Source organism: Mesocricetus auratus, unplaced genomic scaffold (assembly GCF_017639785.1).
Source record: "Mesocricetus auratus isolate SY011 unplaced genomic scaffold, BCM_Maur_2.0 Super-Scaffold_100018, whole genome shotgun sequence".
NCBI classification, from domain to species: Eukaryota; Metazoa; Chordata; class Mammalia; order Rodentia; family Cricetidae; genus Mesocricetus; species Mesocricetus auratus.
Window position 1 is genome coordinate 639,621 of NW_024429199.1, and position 24,074 is coordinate 663,694.

General features: G+C 48.4%; 1 protein-coding gene across 1 annotated transcript in view; it reads right to left on the minus strand.

The window, feature by feature from the left end:
- Bend3 (BEN domain containing 3) overlaps window positions 1-12,173 on the minus strand; it is a 35,977-nt gene extending 23,804 nt beyond the window's left edge. The window contains exon 1 of the mRNA XM_013115738.3: window positions 12,085-12,173. The gene's annotated coding sequence lies outside the window, so the exon portion shown is untranslated. The remainder of the gene's footprint in view (window positions 1-12,084) is intronic.
- Between the last annotated feature and the right edge of the window lie 11,901 nt (window positions 12,174-24,074).

Here is a 24,074-nt window from a genome sequence, read left to right on the forward strand (position 1 = left end):
GAGCGCCCAAGCCTGCCCGCTGCCCTTGGAAACACTGCCACACAGTCACATAACCCATTCCCTCCAATGAGGGCAAAGGAAAGCAAAAAAGATACGGGGAAGCAGTGACATGCTGCTGTCAGAAGCAAGTGCCTTCTTCAAATCAGGATCTCACTGTACAACCCAAGCTGGTCTTGAACTTTAGGTAGACTATCCTGGCCTTGAACTCCATCCTCCTGTCTATCCCCAGGTGCTGGAATCACAAGCATGCACTACCATGCCCAGTTACATAGTATATTCTTGGGAGGAAAAGGAGGAATGGAAGGAGACAGATGGCTTGAGGGATTAAAAAGTGCTGATGTAAATGCCCCGCAATGACTCTGGCTAAGTAAAGAAGTGTGAAGGACGGACAAATGCAGGGAAGGTGAGAGGTTGTGTTCATTCACCATTGTGCATGCATGCATATATATATATGCGCTAGTCACACAGGGGGTCCAATGGAGCTGAGAGGCAGCAGCAAGGCAAAGGATCGGTAGACCCAGCTACAATGTGTTGGAAGGAGTCTTGGTTAGCCAGATGTTCTGAACCTTATGAAACCATACCAGAAACTTTAGCACCTAATTATGAGGCTCCTGGACAATGGGGGAGCAGCACATGAGGACCTATAGGCAGGAGAAACTGGAAGGACCCAAGAAGGCTTTAGCAAGAGATGAATGAAAGCTCTGTCCAGCTTCCTGGGCATTCAAGACACCCAGAGCACTTCTGCTCCTGAAGGCATCTCCGTTCCTATGTGGACTAACGGCAGAAGCTAGGCTAGAGCAAGAGGAACTCAATGAAAAGCTGAGCAGTCTCTGTCTCCCACTTGCAAGGCCTGGAAGCCCAAAGCCACCTCTGGTTTCTGAGAGGGCAGCAGGGTGAGGTCCTGGTTGCTCTACATTCCAGAACTGCCTTGGCCCGAGGCTACTTTAATCCCCAATCTACCAACATAGCATCCTGAGGCGGAGAGCTTGCTCAGCATGCCACAGTGAGTGAGAGGCAGAACCAGGCTTGAAGCTAAGTGAGTTTGTACCTCCCACCCAGGCAGCGCAGGAAGCAGTCACCAATTGTCTAGAGGAAGTGCTTTTAAGGAACACAATCCCAGGTCTTGGTCCAGCAGCAACTGAGGAACCCAAGTCTCCTTTTGCTGTAAGAATGCTACCTGGAAAGCCAGGCGGATAAGGGCTTGGAAAAGGACACCTCCCCACCCCCACAGTGCAGGAAGCTTCCAAGAAGAGGTTGGGCAGGTCACTCCCTACATCCCCAGGCTAGTAACAAGGAGATGTGTATCACACTGCTACCTCCACTTCCCAGTCATCTGCTTAGTGAGGGTCACATGCTCTCTGTGGGTGGACACAGAAGACCCAGATGCCTAGCATGCCACACACATTCCTTCCAATTGCAAAACTGAAGGTTATGGAGGAACCAGAAGCTCCCACCAGTCTCCTGCTGCCTGCCTCCAGAGCCTCTCACTACAGCACACCCCTTTCCAAAACCTCATGTCTCAGCAGACCTTACATTTTAGAACAAGCAGGCATGCATAAATGTACACATCCAAGTCAACTTTCTCCCAATGGGGAAAACTAACACAAGAGATCCTTGTCTCTGGTTAAAATGTCAAGTTGAACACGGTGGCACATACCTGTTATCCCAGGCAGGATCTTGAGTTCAAGGGCAGCCTGACTAAAAACAGTGTGTGTGTGTGGGGGGGGGTTAATCCATCAGGACAGGGCTTGCCTAGCAGCAATAAGTCCTGAGTTGGAAGTTCAGCACCATATAAACGTGGTATTGTGAACAAGACATGGTGAATCATGCCTGAAATCCAAGCATGTAGGATATAAGATGCAGGAAGACCAGAAGTTCGAGACCATCCTCACCTATACAGCCAATTCAAGAACAGCATAGGGTATGAGAGCCCCCACACACAAACACGCACACACACCTGAAGCTATGTACATGTTTGTAACCCCAGCACAATAAGACAGGTCATCTACATAGTGACTTTTAGACCATCCTCGGCTCCTATGAGTTACTTGTAAGCAGACACATATAGCTACATTGTGAAAACTATTTAACCTTGTAATGGCTTTAACATTATGGTTATCTTAAAATAACAACAAAAATTCGAGTATTTTTCCAGCTTTATTTTTTAATCCCACTACTTCTGATTTGCTGGGGTAGAGATATGACTTGAGCATTCAAAATCCTCCCGTCTCCCTGAGCTAGTTAGTTTTACATCAACTTGACACAAGCTAGAAACCTGAAAGGAGGGAGCCTCAACTGAGAAAAATCCTGCATAGGTCCCCTGTAGGGCAGGGGAGGGTCCAGTCCAAGATGGGTGGTGCCATCCCTGGACTAGTGGTCCTGCTTCTATAAGAAAGCGGCTGAGCAAGCCATGAGGAGCAAGCCAGTGAGCAGCACCCTCCACGGCCTCTGCATCAGCTCCTGCCTCCAGGTTCCTGCCCTGATCTCCTGCAATAGACTACAATGTAGAAGTGCAAGCCAAATAAAGCCTTTCTACCCAGCTTGCTTTGGGTCATGGTGTTTCACCAGAGCAGTAGTCACCCTATGCTTTGGGCTTGGGTCGACACATGCAAGCCCTACCCATTTTTTCTGAAACAGGGTCTTACTCTGTAGCCTAGGCTGGCCTGAAATTTGCTATGTAGCTGAGCCTGCCTGGCCTTGATTTGGGGATAATCCTTCTGCCGTGGCCTCTTCACTGCCATGACCAAATATTTTGTTTGAGACTGGCTGTAACTGGACTTCCCAAATGATGAGACTGAGACAGAGATTACAGGTATGGCCACCACACCCAGCTGCAAATGTTTCATTACTTTTATTTATGTGTATGTGAGGAGAGGAGGTCTGAGGTCAACTTGTGGGAACTAGTTTCTCCTTCCACCATGTGGATCCAGAAATGGAAGTCAGATGGTCAATGGTCAGGCTTGATATGAAAATACTTTTAAGCACTGAGCCAGGATTTCTTTTGTAGCCTTGGCTGTCCTGAAACTCTGTAGACCAGGCTGGCCTTGAACTCACAGAGGTCAGCCTGCCTCTGCCTCCAGAGAGCCAGGATTAACGTCGGGCACCACCTCTGCCTACGAATCAGCAAGCCACAGACCCGTGAGATTTTTTTTTCTTTCAGAATAAAGAAAGTATTAACCAAAGCTACTACCGGGGTGAGGGATTGGGTGGGACGGGGGGGGGGGAATCCACCTAGGAAATAACTTTGTCAATGTCCATCAAGATGTATCAATCTTTCCTATCACGATCATGTTCTATAGACCTTGGACTAGGCGTTTCCATTGCCCACAAGGCCTCAAACACTTGAAACTTCTGAGCCCTGAACAGGTCAACAAAGCAAAGGTCGCAAGCAGAGAAGTGGTGAGATGGCAGACACACACACACACAGACACAGACACAGACACACACACACACACACACACACACCATCCTCTCTTTGCTGACAGCCCAAAGAGCTCTGGCCATGAAGATGCTGATATGGAGAGCCCCACTAGCCTGCTAACCACAGACAAACTACACAGAAAGCAGAGAACACGTAGGAAAACAAACCAAATGTGCCCCAGCCTGAGCAGTCTCTGCTCACTGTTTTTTTTACCATACAAAGCTAGGAAGTCAAGGTCTACACAGTCCTAAACAGAAGATTTCCAACCTTAAACTAGGAGGAAGAGATGGGCATTAAAGTATGTGTAGAATTAAAAATCAATTGTTCATTATAAGGCTACCCAATTAATAGGAACATCCTTCAAGTTCACTGGGGATATCCCAACTATGTAATTTTAAAAGGCCATAAAGCAGTTGGAGGGAAATATGCCTAAATGCTAATTACCTCCAATTAGCAAGATTATGGATGATTTTTCAGATTTTCCCTCTACTTTTCAAATATTCTACATTAAGTATGAAACTCTGATACAGAAAATTGTTTGGGGTTCTTTTTGCTTTGTTTCTGAGATAGGGTCTCATTACATAGCCCTGGCTGTCCTGGAACTCACTATGCTGACCAGGCAGGCCTCAAATGCACAGAGGTCTGCCTCCCTCTGCCTCTCTGGTGCTGCGATTAAAGGTGAGCACCACCCCTATCACTACAATTTTCAAAATGAGCTAAATTTCTGGAGAGTGCCGGGTGTAGAATAGGCCAGAGCTCAGTTAGCCATTTGTAGGGCTGGGAGCTAGATAAGGAAATTAATAGTCTAGCAGAGACATCAACCTGTGGCCCACAGATCACTCTGAAGACATTCGAATGTTTTTCTTTTAGTAACTTCATTGTGCCTATCTCCATCATGAACTTCATAAGTGTTAATATCATGTCACAATATCAGAAGGCTGGACATGCCTGGATGAAGCCAGCAATTCGCTGAGGTGAAAACGTCCTATTGTTGGGTGTCTTTGTGAGAGTGATGGGAATGTCAGTGTGGTCTTTTCTTTGGTGTCCCTGGGAGCCAGGCACCTGGAGGAAGGTGAGGTGGGGACTAAGCAGAAAAGGAGCTGAAAGAGGCTGGCCAGGTGGACAGTGAGTAAGGAGGGAGCTATGTAGGAAAATCTGACTAGGAAACAGTTCTCAAGAAACAGGATGGAAGATGACACAAGCAAGGACACCTCATGTGGCAATTCCTCCACCCTCGCAGGACCACATCTCTGTCCTAACTGCCCCAGGTTCCACAAGAACAGCTTTCCAGTGCTGTCAGCGGTGGCTGGGACGGCACAGTACCCATACTTGAGTTCTCTGAAGAGAGCCTGCCAGAAAAGGATAATGAGAACCTGTCTGTCCCTCAGACAGCACAAGCAGCAGGCCCAGGAGTGGGAAGAACTTGGGGGCTTGTGAAACGTAGAAAGTTCAATCCCAGTCAGCTGACTCTGGACTCTCCCATTAAATCAGAAACGGCCATGAGGGCTGCCAGCAGGCTACAGCGCAGGTCAAGGGCTGACCCAAGCCATCCTTACCTCAGGCCAACCAGACACAAATCCTCCTCACCTCAAGGTCTGTTTCCAGATGTCAAGCTATGCACTCACTACCAGATGGATTACCCTGAGAACAGGAAGTAACTGGAACCTAGCTACTCTCGAATGCAGCCTGATAGTCCCTCACAAACAAAAGGCAAAGCAGTGAGAACACGCTCCATTCATTTTAAAGATGCTACTAAAACAACTCAAGGATCTGAAAGGCTTAATGAAAACTAAAAGCTTCCTACAACCCCTCCCAGCTGCCACCCTGTGAGACCTGGCTTCACGACAGCTCTCTGCTCCAAGTCAGAGCATTTTATAGGACAGCTAGAGCAGCCTTCGTGTAGCGGGCCTCGCATCCCAAGAGTTTTACACACAATCCTCACACCAATCTCTACTGTGTAAATGGAGAAGGGTCACTCTCTGAACCCCACTTGGGAGACTGTGACAGAGACTAGGAATTAAGAAGGGTTAGGTGGACTCTCACGTTGACAGACTCACTCCAGCCTTCCTAGAACACTGAACTGAAGCCAAGTGGTCATAGTCCCTAATCCCATAGGCTCAGAGGCTTCAACTTCTCAACCAGCCAGAGGAGCCCTCTCGACCACAGGAGGGGGCCAACGAACCTGCCCTTAAGAACATGCTATCTGACCAGGTACTGGTACATTCCTTTAGTGCCAGCAGTTGGGAGGCAGAGATAGGGGAAATCAGCCAGAGCTACACAGTCAAGACCCTGACTCAAAAAAGAAAACAGAATTTGGGCTGACGAAATGGCTCAGCAGTTAAGAGGCCAGAAGAGGTCTCAAATTCCGAGGAAATGAAGTTACAGAAAGCTGTGCAATGTCATGTGGGTGCTAAGAACCAAACCTGGGTCCTCTATGAGAGTCATTGTCACACCTAACCACTGAGCACACCCACCTCACCTTAGAATTCTGCAAAGTATAACAAGTATGAAGAGCATGGTGGGGATGTGGTGGGAACGCATAGCCGAGCTTTGTTGAGTATGAGGATAATCCAGTCTACGGTCAGTTAGAGGCCAGCCAGGAATACAGCACTCAATATGATGTCTTAAAGTTTAAGGTCAGTGAGATGGTTCAGTGGGTAAAGATGTTTAGCATTCAAATTGAGTTCAATCCACAGAACCCTCAGGATGAAAAGGGAGGAACAACTCCTTGAAAGTAGTCCTGACCTCCACATATGCATCATGGCCCTCAGGCACCAGTCACTAGAATGCACACACACACACACACACACACACACACGCACGCACGCACGCACGCACGCACGCACGCACACACACACACACACACACACACACACACTCACACACACACACACGGTAGCCAAGCTGGCCTGAAACTCATGAATCTCCTCTTCCAATTCTGTAGCACTGATTTAGAAAGCATGTCCCATACTTTACATCCTTTAGTGATAATTTTTTGTTGTTGTTTTTTGGTTGTTTCTTTTTTTCTTAAAAGAACTGGAAAGCTAAAACAAACGCCTTAGGAGTTTTACAAAGTTTATTAATTTTCTTTCAAATGAAAGAAACAAGCTGGAGTGAAATGAAATCAAATGTCTTCCCTGGGACTGGAAGACTGTTCCCATGCCATCTGCCCTCATGGGGTTTGTCTCTGGGTTCACAGGTCGGCTGAGAGCCTCAGCTCCCTCAGAACCGCCACTCTTGGCAGCGGTGTCCTACCCATGGGATCTGCAGGACATGTTTGCAATTTGTTTCTATTTTTAGACACATCTGCAAATGCAGTTTGAGGAACACCAGTCCTCAGAAAATCAGAGCATTTGCCCTGCGTTTTTCTAAAGCTGTAATTGTCACTGCCTTCCTTATGCAGTCAGCACACAACCTCATCTCCCAGCAGACAAGGGAGCACAGCCACACACGCTGGCTTACTGGCCCACATGCTCGAGGGTCACTGTGTAACTGGATGGTCTCTGAGTTTTCTGATTCTGCCTTAATGTCTTATCTTTGTCTCTGACAGGTTGTACTTAGTTCTCTTTAGCCTCAGATCAGAACCTGGCTCAAGAAGGGAAGGAGAGCAGGCTCCAGCATCCACTTGAGGGCTGAACAAAGGGCCTCACTTTCCTAAGGGACAGAAGCGGGATCCTCTTTGTGTTGGCCACTTTTCCAAGTGTCCTGTCTTGGGAGCACATGAGCTAATTAGTGTTCTGGGCACAGCCTAGCTGCTCCAGGCAAGCTTTGGTCCAGCACTTTCCTAGCTCCATGCTCAAATCAACAAACAGCCCTTGCCCACAAGAGCTTTCTACATCTCTTGGTGATTCCCGACAAACAAAAAGATGGGCAAAGTAGAGAGGGCGATTGGCAAAAAACAAAAAAATTAAGAGTGTGTGGGAGGGAGAGGGAACTGGGATTGACATGTAAAACAAGCTATTTAAAATTAAAATAAAAAATGATAAAAAAAAATAAGAGTGTGGCCAGACTGGTGTTACATGACTATAATCCAGCACTGAGTTAGCAGAGGCAGGAGCACCATGGGTTCTAGTACAGCCTGGTCTACAAAGAAAGATGCTGAAAAAGAGGGTCTGCACTCTGGAGCACCGGACTGTCCACCTGTAATCCCAGTGTTTGGGAGGAGGAGTAGGGAGGATTCTGTCCTGGGAACATGCTACAAGAACCTGTCCCCACCCTATTCCCCCAAATAAAAACAAGTGAAAAATGGCTGCTGAGCCAACTTTAGTTCTAAAACAAGTTTGTAGAAGCCTGCTTTTCAGACAGATTTCTAACTAACGTGCCATGCACGAAGCGCCACTCCAGGAAAAACAGTGCCCTGTTTAACATACCAGAGACAGAATGCTAAAATGCAGAGCTCCTGGACTGACTTGTGTATGCCTCCTTCCAGAACTCACAATCTTTGGGCAGAGATGACGTTCAGAGATGTTATACTGGAGTTTCAAGAAAGGGAGGAAGGCATTCGTCAGCTCTGGGAAGGAAAAGGGCTGATAGCAAGGTGATACTCACAAAATCAGAAATACTCACATTTCTGTCACTATACATTGGGGGAGGGGTAATCATCTAGAATAGGCAAGATGGCTGAGCAAGTAAAATTGCTTGCCACCATGCCTGATGACATGTGCAGAACTCACGTTGTGGAGTCGATCCAGTAACCAGTCCTCTGACCACCCACCCACACCCACACCCAGAGCAATATATGTTAAATGTGTTAGACATGGAGGTGGCTCACCCCTAAACCCAGCCTGGGCAGATCAAGAATTCAAGGTCATATTTGGCTGTATAGTGAGTTCAAGGCCAGCTCGGATGATCAGTTTGTACTACCTGAAACCCTGTCTCAAAACACACACACACACACACACACACACACACAAGAAAACATAACAACCTCATCCAGGTGTGGTGGTACACCTCCATAATCCTAGAACTCAGGAAGCAGTGACAAGAGGAATGCCACATGTTCTGGGCAGTTAGTTTATACAAGAAGTCCAGGCCAGCCAAGGGCTAGACAGGATGGCATGAATACATCCCTCTAACTAAACACAACAGAAAAGTTTGACTAATCCAAAAATTAATTCTAAAATTAATTATGATGATCAGTAATAGGTATAGTTTGATTATCGTGGCATCTACAATCTCAATCATCAAAATTAAGAGACACCAAAAAAATTAAGTAAATCATTATTCCCTGTACCAATGATTTATTGTTGGTTGGCTACCAACCTTCATGTTTCCGCCTTCTGTAACCTGACTATTTGAGATATTGGTGCCAATACAATTCACGTAAGCATAGTGTTCCCTTTCTACCATTTCAGGGATTTCCTAGGCAATTCTAAAAATCAGTAGACAGGACACTCCTACAAACCTTAAATTTTCACCCAGTCAAATTCCTGTCAGGGATGAGTCCAACTTTTCTCTTCCTAAATAACTCTGCCAGCCCCTTCCCTTCAGTTCCCTCCCACATACGATAATGTTTCAATCAATCTCTAACACACTGTTGGGAAATGGCTACTCTGTTCAGGGTCCTAACGGGTCTTCCAGCTTCCTAGGTGTGTGGAGAGAAAAGAACACCCCCGGCAGTGCTCCGTGAGCCTGCAACCCCAGCACTAGGAAGGCAGAGGCCCACAGGGCAGGGTGGTCCACACCTTTAATCACAGCATGGGGGGGCAGCGTTTCCAACACCAACCACAGACAGGTGAACCCGAGTTCCAGGCCAGCCTGGTCTACAGAGTAAGCTCCAGGACAGCCAGGGCTACAGAGTCCTTGCCTTAAAAAAACTAAAACAAAAAGCAGGAAGGGCACCCCAGTCTGTCTCAGAAAACAACGAAAGCTGGGCAGCGGTGGTGCACACCACTAAACCAGCACTCCTGGCAAAGGCAGGTGGACCCGAGTTCACCAGTCTGGTCTACAGAGCAATTTAAGAACAGTAAGAGCTGCGGGACCCTGTTTCCAAAAGACCAAACAACAACAAAAGGCAGGTGAGGTGGAACACGCCTTTAATCCTAGCATTTGGGCAGCCTAGGCAGGTGGATCTCCATTAGTTCAAGGCCAGCCTGGTTAAATATCAAAGCTCCAGGCCCATCTATATAGTGAGACCTGTCTTTAAAAATAAACAGGAAAACATCTCTGGTAAAGTCCATAATGGAGTCGGGTGTTGGTGGGGCACGCCTTTAATCCCAGCACTCCAGAGCCAGATGCAGGCGGATCTGTGTGCTCCAGGCCAGCCTGGTCTACAGAGAGAGTTCCATGACAGCCTCCAAAACAAGAGAAACCCTGTCTCGAAAAATAAATAAGTAAGTAAATAAATAAATAAATAAATAAAGTCCATAATGGGTGAGGTCCTTAAGGAAGCCAACAGGCACATGTGTGTGTGCAATGCCTGTAACAGAAGTACCAGTCAGTTCTCTCACCCTGGATTCTGGGGATTAAACCACTAGGTTTGTTGACAAGAACCTTAACTGGTGGAGCCATTTAACCCGCCTGTAACAGATTTTTAAAGCTCTGGAACCATTGGTTGATTTCAATGCTCAGAAAACATTGGTTACCCAACTAGAAGGAACTGACATTTAATGATCACCTACTAAGTTACCAGTCCAGAGCTGGTCTGATATAAATGGGAATATAAAACAGTTTGAGCCGGGTGTTTGTGGGGTACGCCTTTAATCCCAGCACTCGGGAGGCAGAGGCAGGCCGGAATATCTGAGTTTGAGGCCAGCCTGGTCTACTGATCGAGTGCCAGGATGGGCTCCAAAGCTACACAGAGAAATCCTGTCTCGAAAAACAAGAAAACAAAACCAGTTTGAAGCCACACACACACACACACACACACACACACAGGGTTTTCTGTGTAACAGCCCTGGAACTCGATTTGCAGACCAGGCTGGCCTCAAAACTCAAGCGATCCATCCATCTGTCTCTGCCTCCTGAATGCCGGAGTTAAAAGTGCACCACCACCGAAAAGTGGTTAGATTTTTTTACATTTTTAAAATACTAATTTTGGGGCTGTGGATGTAACAATTGTTGTGGTGTTTGCCTAGCACAGCTGAAGCCCTGGTTTCCACCAAGCAGTACAAAAACCGGTTGAAGTGGTGTATATTTGTAATCCCAATTTGAGCGAAGGAAAATAGGAGTTCAAGGTCACCCAGGCCTACAAAACAAGTTTGAGGCAGCACAGGCGGAGACTGTCTCAGAAAGGAAAAATTCCTCCCAAATCCCAGTTATTCGGGGAAGCTGAGGTACTATGCGTGACAATACACTAAAACTGGGGGCTGGAGAGATGAATGGTTCAGGGGTTGCTCTGGCAGAGGACATGGGTTGGGTTCCCAGCACCCACGTGGTGGCTCACAATCATTTATTTGTAACTCCAGTTCCAGGGGATAAGGCCCTCCCGTTCTCCAGGAATACGAGGCATGCATGGGGTGCACATCCATATACAGACAAGCAGTCGAAACACATACACGGAAAATAAATAACTTTTTAAAAGCTATAGGGGTGGATGGTCACAAAAAGAGAGAAACCGCAGGTATGGAAGCGGAAAACAACCAAGAGCCTTGTCTTACTGTCTTGGGCATACCAAGCTTGCCACAAATCCTCTCGCCTCCGTTTCCTGAAGCCTTTAGCTTTCTGGCACCCTACCCTCTAACCCGTGACGTGTTAATTGTGGAAAAACATTCAAAAGCTACTTCTAAAAGTTAAAACGTTTCTGATTCCCAAATACTTAACCCTAATACAGAGCATCTTTGGCTGGCCTCCGCCTCCAAGTGTGCCACCTGAGTGATCAAACTTCTACTACAGTGAAAACTTTAAACAAAAATAAACAAAAAAAGACCCAAAACCCACAGAACTCAGAGGCTCCGGTCCCGGGGCACCAGGCCCTCACAACTCGGCCCAGCACAGTCCCCGCCACAGGCAGAGCCAAGCCTGCGTGGCAAATCTGTGTGTGACCGTGGCGGGGACAAGTCACGAGGAGGACGAGCGCCCCGGGCCGGCTCTGTCGCCCGCCAGGAAGGCCTCGCGCCAGCCGGGGTGCACACCCAGGGCGCCGCTGGGCCCGCCTCCAGCAGCCGGGCAGCGGGAACCCCGGAGCGCCGTGGAACAGCCCGGGAGGGCGCCGCGCCCCCTAGCGGCGGGGCTCGCCCCACCCCGCGCCCGGCAGCAGGCGGCCTCGCTCCCTCCGCAGCCTCCCGGGGCAGCGTCCCTCCGAGCGGCGGCTCTCCGGCCTCCCGCTCCCCGCCCCCTGCTCCCTCTGACACGCCGCACGATCCCCGCCACAGGCCGGCCGAGGGCGAGCGCCCCGGCGTCGCGCAGCTTCCCGGCGGCCCTGGCCGCTCCATCGCGGGCCCGGCGGGGGTGGAGAGCCGGCGCGCGGCGCGAGTGGGGCCGGCCTGGCGGCGGCGGCGCGGACCGTTCCACCGCGCGTTCCCCCCTCCTCCCTCCTTCCCTCCCTCCCCGGCCGCGGCGCGCGTGCTCCCGGAACGCCATGGAGTCGCGGCGTTCCGAGCGGGCACAAAGGGGCGCGCGGCACAATGGGCGCGGCGAGCCCGTGGGCGCCCGCTCCCCCCCCTCCCCAGCCGCACGGAGACAGCCAGCCGCTCCGCGGGCGGCCCGCGCCGGCCCGCACTCACCTGGGACGAGAGTTACTTTGCGGAGCGGGTCCGCGCCGAGTTCGGGCGCCACGTGCGGGGGGCGGGCGCGCGGGCCGCAGTGGGGGCCGAGCGCGCAGGGCCTGGCCGGGGCGGCCCCGCCGACTGGCTGGGGGCGGCGGGCGGGCGGGCGCCGTGTATTTTCCCCTCTCTTTGTGTGTGTCCGTGCGCTGCGCTCTCGCGTGACGTGACGGGACTCCGTGTGTCATTTCCGCACAAGGACACAGGAGCCCCCGCTGCAGTGGAACCTCAAGCCCTCCGCCCCCACCGCGCCGCCCCTCCCCCTCAGCGGGGCACACGCGGGACCGGCAGCGGCGCTCGGGCGTGAGCAGCCGCGGCGGGGAGCAGGGGCGCGCTGCGGGGCGGGCGCGCTCGGCCTGCGCCGTGCGGCTCCACGTGGGCCCGCGCCGGCTGCCGGCCGAGCACGGCGGCCCGCACCCACGGGAGAGCACCCCTCGGCATTCTCTGCTACGTGCTTTCGCGGCCCGAGCGTGGCCCCGATGCCTCTTTCTCTACTTTTTCTCCCCCCCCACCAACCACCGGGGCGGGGTGGAGGACGGAGCAGCGCGGCGTGTCTGCTCCTCCCGCATTCGGGGCGCTCGGCGGCGGGGCTGCACTCTCGCGCGGACCTTCCCGCGCCGCACCGGGCACAAAGGCTTCGGGGCGCGCTGCCACCCACCCCGATCCGCATGGAATCGTGGGGGGACGCTGGAGAGCGACCCGGACTCTGGGGCTCGCTGGCCCTGGCCACTCCCCCGGCGGGGTGGCCGCCCGAGCTCCGAGAGCCCAAGTTGTGCGGCTTTGAGGCTGCGGAGCGAAGCACGCGCTCCCGGACCCTCACGGCACAAACTCAGCCCCAGACGCGGAAAACAGGAAAACTCGCCAACTCGGTGAAAACCGACTTCTACACTAACCTCCCCGGCTCTAGAGTCCCAAGTTGATAAACATGAGACGGACCCCTCGCATTTTCCCAACTTTGGGGTATGGGGGTGGGCAGCGAGAGAGAAGCTCCAGTCAACGCTTAAACCGTGTGCGTAGTGTAGATAAATAATTACGTAAAATGTTTTTTAATCCTTTAATTCGCCGGTGGAAAAAATGTATAAAAAGAAAAATGCAAATGACCCCATCTGCTGCCCACAGCTGACTGGCTCGAGAGCGGACCATGTGGCCCTGCCGGCGCGGTCAGTGAATAGGTAGAATAGATTTTAAAAGGACGCACATGCTGGCTCCTAGCTACCCAGTCGCCGCTGAGAGGGTTGGAATTAACGTGAGGCCAGGGATTACCCTGTCTTCCAGACCACACCAATTGGGAATTCAGTCATTATGCAAGTTCCTCCCCTTCTGGTTTGAAATCTAATGGCGCAGACCTTTGAGGGACAGTGGAACGTTCTGGAGCTGTGTTTGGGTAGCAGACTTTGAGAAGTCAGTAGTAATTGCTATGCAAAATTAGCAGCCTGGAGAAAGGAGCCCAGCATCCTAGGGGTGCTTTCATAAGAGAATCTATACGTGCTCAGTGTCATTCAAAACAGGATGATGAAAAGAATGGAGCCAAGATAGCAGCTCTTCAAATTCAAAAGGCTTGGGTCGTCCTATCTACATTTAAAATAGGGCGGAGGGAGGGGGGATGGTTAATTTATACATTCCCAGGAGACAAAGTGGAAGCACTTGGATTTCCGTAGGGAACTTGACTTTTGCACTTGCGCGTTAAGTAGCACGTATGATACAGCACTTCACTTGGCTGCGTTAACAGATGCAGCAGCTTTATTCTCACCTTCAATTTAATGTGCAGAGTTTGAATTGTAAGAGGAGATGTTGCATTTCATTAGTTCAGTTTTCTAGGATTTATTTCCCAGGAGTCAGGAACAGTGGAAAGTAGCATTTAAGCTCTTTTTGCATTTAAACCACTTTGTTGTATTGCTTTAAGAGTGTAAAATGACCAGTTTTTAGAAAGAAATACAGAATGTATCTTTGGCCAGTCATTCACAGCTAGAACTCGGGTATCTAAGGAAAAGTCAGTGGAAATCATCACTTCTTTGTTCATAGTGTTAGAAACCTAAGTTCTTGTCAAATACAACTTTTTATTGTTTATTTATAGCATTCAAGGTAAATGGCTATCCTCAGTCGGCAAATCGAAGTTCAGAATACAGTAACAATGACTGCAGTGTTATTTTGACAGTACACTCTTACAGTAAGTTGTTTGTCCCGTGGTGGTGCACACACCTGAAGGCTTAAAAAAAAAAAAAAAGAAAAAAATTGTAGACCAAAGCAGGTGTGGTAATGTATACCTCTAGTCTGTATACTTAGGAGGCAGAGACAGGGCAGATCTGAGTTCAAGGCCAGCCTGGTCTACAAACAGCTCCAGGACATCCAAAGCTACACAGAGAAACCTTGTTTGGAGCTTGGTGTTGGTGGTGCACGCCTTTAGTCCCAGTACTTGAGAGGCAGAGGTAGGCAGATCTCTGTGAGTTCGAGGCCAGCCTGGTCTACAGAGCAAGTTCAGGACAGCCTCCAAAACAGAGGAACCCTATCTCTAAAAACCAAAAAGAAAAAGAAAAACAAACCATCCAGAATATTAAAAAAAAAAATCCAGTCTTGCATTTAACCCTGGCACTCAAAAGTGGGTAAGTTAAGGCCAGCCTGTGCTACATTCATAGCCATCTTGGCTATGAGAGTTTGTCTGAAAAAAAAAAAAACCTTAAAGTAAAAAAAAAATTACCTAATTTCTGGAGTATCTGCTTGATTAAAAAAAAAGATTTTCTTTTGTATGTGTTAGGCTGTATCAAAGTACCAAGTGCATGCAGTGCCCACAGACACCAGAAGGGGGGGTTAGATCCCCTGGTACTGGAGTTACAGACCATTGTGAACTGCCTTGTAGGTGCTTTACCAGCTGCAACACCACCCCCCTTTTTTTTTTTTTTTTTGAGACATGGCCTCATTGTGTATCTCTGTCTGGCCTGGAACTGTAGACCAGGCTGCCTCCGCCTCAAGAATGCTTGGATCAAAAGTGTAGGCCACCTCACCTAGAAATATGAAAATTTTAATCTAGAAAGTGTTTTGTTGCCAGGACTTGGTGGCACATGCCTTTAATCCCAGCACTCGGGATGCAGTTGGGAGGCAGAGGCAGGTGGATCTCTGTGAGCTGAAGGCCAACATGGTCTACAGAACTAGTTCCAGGACAGCCAGGGCTGTTACACAGAGAAACCCTGTCTTGGGAAGAAAAAAAAAGGAAAGAAAAATTATGAAATAAAATAATTTCAGAACAGACTCGGCTGGGCATGGTGCCACACAACTTTAATCCCAGAAGCAGAGGCAAATGGATCTACATGGTGAGTTCAAGGATAGTCAGGCTTCTGTTAGGGAGATCCTGTATCAAACAAAACAAAACCCAGACTCAAATGAAAGCTCAAGGACAATTTCACTAGAGTTTAAGAGAAAAACAGCAGGGCAGGAAAGTTGTAAATTTAGGCAGCCGTCTAGAGAGGAGAAAAGGAGGAAACATTCATGCCACTGAAGCTGGCACCGAGGTCAGCCACATGGCAGACACACAGCCATGCACTGGAAGGGTAGTTTTCAAGAAAACAAAGAGGCTCTGCATGTCAGCAACAGTAAACTTGCTTGACAGAAAGAGGAAAAACTGCACCTTCCCAAGTCAGGGTCAAAAAGTTGGACAGAACCAGTGGCCCTCAATGCAACCTCACAGTAGACTGTGGGGTCTGCAGGAGGGGACAGGGATCAGGAGAAGGGAAAGTACAGTATCTCAGGTATACAGGTATAATTATTCCACCTACTGTAGCATGGCTTAGGGTGGGCCTGCCTACCCAGGGGCACACCTTCCTGAGGTTTGATTTCTTGGCTAGGTGATTGACGAACCCACCTGGAATGTTAGGTCTCCACCCAGGCCAGAAACTCTAGCCTATTGACCAGGAGACTTTATTGATAGGCAGACATCAGGACTCTATGTGTTAGGCACACACTTTACTAATGAATTACACTTCCTGCCACCAAAATGAGATGAAAAAAAGAAAGCTACAGAAAAAAAAAAAACTCACCTGGGCACTTTTTTCTGACTAGGAAAAAAGTATTTGCTGCTTTATAAGAGTGTGAGATTTTAAGCACCTAGCACAGCTATTGGGCTCTGCTTTTAATTGATTCCTCATTAACATAGTGGGATTCTCCAAGGTTAAACACTATCAAGAATAAACACTGCTGTAGTCCGGCTCAGTTTCAAGCCCTTGAGAAAACAAGTGGCAATCCAAACAGGAACTCACTCTGAGCCCAGAGTGCTGCCTGGAGGCATTATAGCAAACGAGGCCCCTGAGCCCAGAGAGATGCCCAAGGACCTGCAGGCAGGCTCCCTTACACTGATCACAGCTGCAAGGACAGGAGCCCAAGGATGACGGCTTTCTTGCCAATCAAATGCTCATAAAAGGTGGGGGGTGAAAGAAGACATGTGCAAAGTGATTGGTAGGACTTTAGGTTGTTTGCTTGTTGAGACATTGTTGCTATATAGCTCTGCTGGCACCCTGGGATTTGCAATGCACCCAAAACTGCCCTCAAATTCAAGCTGAGATTATCTGACTCAAGTGGAACAATTTTCCCCCTTTGGTTGGTTTTGTTTTTTGTTTTTTGTTTTTTTGTTTTTCGAGACAGGGTTTCTCTGTATTGTTTTGGAGGTTGTCCTGGAACTCGCTCTGGAGACCAGGCTGACCTCGAACTCACAGAGATCCACCTACCTCTGCCTCCCGAGTGCTGGGATTAAAGGCGTGCACCACCAACACCTGGCGCCTTGAACTTCTGATCCTGCTTCCTGCACCACCCAAGTGCTGGAATTATTTTGTGTACTACCAATGCTGCCCATGCCAACTTTTTTTTTTTTTAAGTTACTTAAGCAGGCTCTGGTGGCACATGCCTGAACTCCTAGTTCTGCTGAGGCAGAAGCATCGTTTGAGATCAAACTAACAACATAGTGAGTGCATTAATGGATAAATGGTAGGTAGGTAGGTAGGTAGGTAGATAGTGTTTATGTTTCATGTGCTTGCACACACATGCAGCAGCTGTATGTGTAGAGGTCAGAGGACAACTTGTGGATATCTGTCTTCTCCTATAAGTGTCCTGAAGCTCAAACTCAGGTTGTCAGGCTTGGCAGCAAGTGCCTTTCCCTGCTGAACCATCTCACTTTTCCCCCCCAACAGGACCCATAAGGTGGCTCAGCAGGTAAAGGCACATGCCACCAAGGCTTGTAACCTGCTTTTGATCCCTGGGACCCACAGTGTCAAGCCCTCTGACTCACACACACAAGTAAGTTTAATTTTAAAAAAGTCTAAGACTAAAGGACTGGCAGGAGAGATGGCTCTGTAGTTAAGAACAGGTACTCCTGGCTGGGCATTGGTGGCGCACGCCTTTAGTCCCAGCACTCGGGAGGCAGAGGCAGGCTGATCTCTGTGAGTTCGAGGCCAGCCTGGTCTACAGAGCCGGTGCTAGGATAGGCTCCAAAGCTACACAGAGAAACCCTATCTTGAAAAATAAAGAAACAAAACAAGAACAGGTAATACTACGATCTCTCTTGGGGAGGACCTGGATTCAGTTCCAAGCACCAATGTTGGAAGCTCATAGCCATTTGTATGTAACTCCAGCTATAGGAGACCCAACACCTTCCTTTGAATTCTGCAGGCATCCACTCATGTACATTTCTACACACACACACACACACACACACACACACACACACACCTACCTAAAAATAATAGAAGTAAATCTTTTTAAGACTAAATGCATTAATCCCAGCACTCGGGAGGCAGAGGCAGGTGGATCTCTGTGAGTTCGAGGCTAGCCTGGTCTACAGAGCCAGTTCCAGAACAGCCTCCAAAACAATACAGAGAAATCCTGTCTAAAGAACCGGAAAAAAAAGAAAAGAAAAGAAAAAGACTAAATGCAGCCGGGCATGGTGGTCCACAACTTTCATCCCAGCACTCGGGAGGTAGAAGTTGGCTGATTTCTGTAAGTTTGAGACCAGCCTGGTCTACAAAGCAAGTACCAGGGCTGCTACACAGAGAAATCATGTTGGGGGCAGGGAAAGAAACTAAATGCAACGGTAAACAAATGTTAAAGCTAGTCAGTGACGGTGCATGTATTTAATCCCAGTTCTCAGAAGGCAGAAGCAGGTGGATCTCTGAGTTCAAGGCCAGTCTGGTCCACCGAGTGAGTTACAGGACAGCCAGAGCTACACAGAGAAACCCTGTTTTGAACCCCCACCCCGTCCAAGAAATGTATACAGACGCATTAAACAAAATACCCCCCCCCAAAAAAAAAAGGCCGGGCGTTGGTGGTGCACGCCTTTAATCCCAGCACTCGGGAAGCAGAGGCAGGCGGATCTCTGTGAGTTCGAGGCCAGCCTGGTCTACAAAGTGAGTTACAGGACGCTTCCAAAGCCACAGAGAAACCCTGTCTCGAAAAACCAAAAAAAAAAAAAAAAAAAAAAAATACCCAACAGAAATAAAGCCAAGAGCTGGGCTTCACAAGTATGATCCTAACACCCAGGAGGCTGAGGCAGGAGGATGGGTGTGACTTTGAGGCCAGCCTGGCTACACAATGAGTTATAAGCTACCTGAGTTATAGTGGGACCCCATCTCAAAAAATGAAAAATTAAGTTCAGGGCCAGTCTGGTTTACATAGCCAGTATAAGACAGCCAGGACCTAATAGAGAGACCATGTCTCAAAACATAAAAAGAAACAAAAACTAAACTCAAGACATAGTAACTCTAGCATTGAGTCTAGAGAAACACTCAGGCTACATACACAAGGATTCTCGGTTCAATCACTGCACTAGCAGCTACTGAAAATTAGTTCCATAACCTCCTCTCAGGAAAAGAAAAGAAAAGAAAAAACAGAACGAACACAACAGAATAATGTATTAGTTAAGTGATACATACTCAGGTGTGCTGTGGAAGCTTCTTATAGTTATGCAATAGTTACGGCATCTTGTTGAATGAAAGGAACAAAGAGATTATTTGTAGGTAGTGTAATCCAATTTAAAACAAAACCAAGCCACAAGCCAGCTGTGGTGGCAAGGGCCATCATCCTTGCTCCTCAAAAAGTTTAGGTAGAAGTTTGCTACAACTTGAAGGCTAGCCTGGACTACAGGAAAATTTCTAGGAAATGATGGACTAGGCACTATTGGAGGACAAGGGAGGAGAGGAGGAGAGAGGAGGAATCTTGCTTCTTCTTGTACATTTGTGAAGCATTTGATTATATATTTCTCCCACAATAAGTATCTATTGCGTGTGAAATTATTTCCTGTTATACAGACTAAAGTCAAAGTTACTCTCATAGCTTGGAAACCAAAAGGCTAAGCCATGCCCAGCTCACAAGGGAGACTGCTCTCACCATGCCAATCCCACTTTCTCCACATATTGTTATGACTCACTAACATTCATGGTAATAATGTCCCTAAGTAACCATGAGATTTGGCTGCAGAAACTGTGGTCCCCATTTCCAAACCTCTGAAGAGTCCATACAACATTTACAAGATAAGCGAATGAGGCCCAAGACTCACAAGCATTTGGAACAATGTTCAAGGTTCTTAGATTATACCCTTTGAGACAGGGTTTCTCTGTATTGCCTTAGAGCAATACAGAGACAGGATCAGGTGGTAGGTGACCCTCCCAGAGGGCACATGGCCACCTTAGGCACAGGCTGCAAGCTGACAGCAAAGGTGTAGTGGCTGCTGGAAGTCCTAGCATTCAGAAAGCAGATTGCTAAGAGTTAGAGCAGTGTTTCTCAGCCTTCCTAATGCTGCGACTCTTCAATGTAGTTCTTAAGTGGCTACTGAGTGACCTGTGTCACATACAGCAGTTGCTAAGATGGCTCATCGGGTGAAGGCGCTTGCCGTCAAATGCAACAGTCATGAATCGTGCCGGGGTGAAAGATGTAAGGTCCAGGCTTCACAAAACTGTGTTCGCCAATGACCGCCATCTCCAGCCCCATCTATTAGCTGGAGTTACGATTCTTCAGGAGACCTTGGGTGTCTGTGCTTGCCATTCCTCCTGGCAGCTTGTACTGTCCCTTCCAGAAGAATAATGGGCTGAGCGGTGTCTCCCAGAATTCCTGTGCTTAAGTGCTAACACCGTACACCTCAGGTTGTGACAATATTTGGAGATAAGGCCTGAGGAAGACTTGGATACGGCTGTAAGGACAGAGCCCTAATCCGGCAGGACTGAAGTCCTCATGGAAAGCAGCCGCTTGAAGAGATGGCTCAGCCAGGCTAAGAGTGCTTTGTATCGGGCATCACAGCCCTCGTTCTCAATCCCGGCTCTCAGGAGTCAGAGGCAGGCAGATCTCTGTGAGCTCCAGGTCAGCCAGAGCTACACAGTGAGACTGCAAAGCATTTGTTGCTCTTACAGAAGGCAGGAGTTTGGTTCCCAGCACCTTCATCAATAAGCTACAACCACCTGTATCTCAGCTCGTCCCTTATACAAGTGAACATACATCACACACAGACAGGTGACACGCAAATAAAATTAAAATAAATCTTAAAAAAAGAGGAAGCCATAGCAGGGGTGTGCCCTGTGAAGACAGCATGACAGGTAGCCACCAGAAAGTGCAGGGGAGATGCTTCAGCAGAAACCAGGCTTCAGCACTAGGACTTCCAGCTCTCAGAACTTCAAAAAGTCTCCGAGGTTGGGGCTGGAGAGGTGGCTCAGTGGCTAAAAGCACTGACTGCTCTTCCAGAGGACCCAGGTTCAATTCCCAGCACCCACACAACTGTCTGTAACTCCAGTTCTCCTGACACCCATGACAAAACACAAATCGCATGAAATAAAAATAAATAAAAGAAAACCCACCACCCAGTATGTGGTTTAGTCCAGGCTGACTTGGCTGTAACCGCCTTGTTTCTCTCCCTCCAAGAATGTAAATTTACAGAGGACAGGGCCATCTTTGACTCCTGCATGTCCAGGTGACTGACACTGTGCCTGTGACACAGTTGACGCTCATAAGTATTTCTGAAAAAGTGAATGAATTATTAGACACCAATGTTTCCTTTCTCTTTTCCTTTGCACAGGTGAAGAAACAAAGGACCATCGAGTCCAAAGTCAGGGTAGCTCAGAGCCCACAGTCTCGGTAACTCATACCTGCAATCCCAATACTAAAGAGGCTGGGGCGGGAGGATCAGGCCCTGGAAGCCATCAAGACCTGTAAAGGGAGGTAAATCCTGTCTCAAAGAAAACAAAAGCAAAGGGGGCTGGGAGACAGCTCAGGTTTAAGAGCACTGGCTGCTCTTGCACAGGACCTGGGTACAGTTCCCAGCACCCACATAGTGGCTCACGTCTGCCTGAAACTCCAGTTCCAGGGGCTCAGACACCCTTCCTGACCTCTCCATAGCTCCTGCGCACAAGTGGGACACAAGCACCCAGCGCACCCCCTAAATAAGTAAATAATTTTAAAAATGAAAATAAACCCAAAACAGGGTCAAGGTCCATTCCTAGTTTACATAAAAAGAACTTTCTAACTGGGCAGTGGTGGCACACGCCTTTAATCCCAGCATTTGGGAGGCAGAGATAGCCAGATCTCTGTGAGTTCAAGGCCAGCCTGATCTACTGATCGACTTCCAGGACAGGCTCCAAAGCTACACAGAGAAACTTCAACTCAAAAATAAAAACAAAAACAAAACAAAACAACAACAACAACAAAAACTCCCTAGACTTGTCATGGTATACAGAATGACTGAACAGCAGGTTATTAATTCATGGCGGGCCCATACTATACCAGATCTACACCTATAAATTCTGTCTTCTTTCAGTATTGTTACAGTAGGGCTATTGTAGCAAAGAAACTGTAGGCTGTGGGTAACTCATGGCAGTTTGTCCCGCCACTCAGAGCGCTGGCATGGCTCACTTCTGGTAAGGGCTCCCTCCCACGCTTGCAGATGTCCCCTTTTCCATCGAGTCCTCACATGGGGGCGGGGGAAGAATCTACAACAAACTCATAAGGGCGATGACCGCATTGCCACAGCCCCACCTCCTGACCTCACTTAATCCCCATTGCCCCTCAAAGGCTTCATCTTCAACTACAGGACCCTGGAATGGTACATAGGGTTTCAACGTAGGGACTCAGGAGAGCGCACACACACTCAGTTCTGAGCCATAGTTTTTGTTTTGTTTTGTTTTAGCCAGGTGCCCTGGGTTAGCCCTGCTCTTCTGTATCTAAGGCAGGAAGATCTGCAGTTCAAAATCATTCTCCACGGTGAGCTTAAGGAAAGGTGGTTAGGTTGTGGCTTGGCTGGTGAGGTGCTGGCCTAGTATGCATGAAGCCTCAGGTTCAATTCCCAGCATGGCATAAAATGAGCAAGGTGGGGGCTAGAGAGATGACTCAGAGGTTAAGAGCACTGACTGCTCTTTCCAGAGGTCCTGAGTTCAATTCCTAGCAACCACATGGTGGTTCACAACCATCTGTAATGAGATCTGGCGCCCTCTTCTGGTATGTGCAGACATACACGGAGGCAGGATGTTGTATTCATAATAAATAAATAAATCTAAAAAAAAAAAAAGGAGCAAGGTAGACGGCATAAACAGACCAGACCGTGGTGGTGCAAACCTGTGATTCCCACCCTTGGGAGGCGGATGTAAGATAAGAAACTCAGGTCACTCCGCCTCACATAGAGGGTTTGAGGGCAGCCTAGTCTGGATACAAGAGACTTTGTCTCAAAACATAAAACCCAAAGACAACCAAACAAAACCACTCTAAGTAACAGTGTTTTCAGTCTTTGTTATCCTGTTTGCCCTATCTGTCAAAGAGCCGACAGAGGATGGGCAGGTGTTACCCCATGTCCATTTTTAAAACAAGGTTCAGCTGGGCAGTGGTGGTGCACACCTTTAATCCCAGCACTCTGGAGACAGAGGCAGACAGATCTCTGTGAGTTCGAGACCAGCCTGATCTACAAGAGCTAGTACCAGCACAGGCTCCAAGGCCACAGAGAAACTCTGTCTCGAAAAACAACAACAACAACAAAACCCAACAGAGTCCAGAGGGACTACATGGATTTAATTTATTCTTTTTTATTAAAATAATTTATTTTTATTTTATTTGCATTGGTGTTTTGCCTGAATGGATGTCTGTGTGAAGGTGTCAGATCTTGGAGTTACACACAGTTATGAGCTGCGATGTGGGTTCTGGGACTTGAACCCAGGTCCTCTGGAAGAGCAGTCAGTGCTCTTAACTGCTGAGCCATCTCTTCAGCCCCCGAATTTATTTCTTAATTTAACAATTATTACAGTCTAGTATGGATCAGAACTGCAGGAATTTATACCCACCCCAAAACAAATTTGACCGACTGCCTTTCTTGGTTGTCGCCTTGACTATATCTGGAATTAACTAAAACCCAGGCAGCTGGACACCCCTTTGAGGGATTTCTCTGTGTAGTTCTAGCTGCCCTGGAACTCACTCTGTAGACAAGGCTGGCCTCAAATTCAGAGATCTGCCTGCCTCCACCTCGAGAGTGCTGGGATAGTAGGTGCATGCCACCATTGCCCCTCCTAATTCAGATCTTGTAAGGTAGAAAGTTCCATCTTGGATTTGAACTATACCTTCTGCTGGGAGCCTCTCTAATGGGAAAGAAAGAAGGAAACTCTCTTGGCCTGCTTGCTTTTGTCCTCACTGGCAAGCCCATTTGTTCACTGTCATTACAGCCTGCTTCTTCAGGATTCCAGCATGTACTGAAGACCAGCCTCCTAGACTAACAGACTACTGGATTCTTGGACCTTCCCAACCATAATTGTTGGATTCGCTGACCACAGTTTGTGAGTCATTCTGGTAAGCCCCCTTTCTATACAGAGAGGCATTCATTCTGTAAGTTCTGTGCCTAGAGCACCCTAGCACAGGAACTAATGATCTTGTCATCTGGAAACTGAGGCATGCATCACAAAGCTGAGACCAGCATGGGCTATATAGACTTTGTCTCACTGGGAAAACTAAGAAAG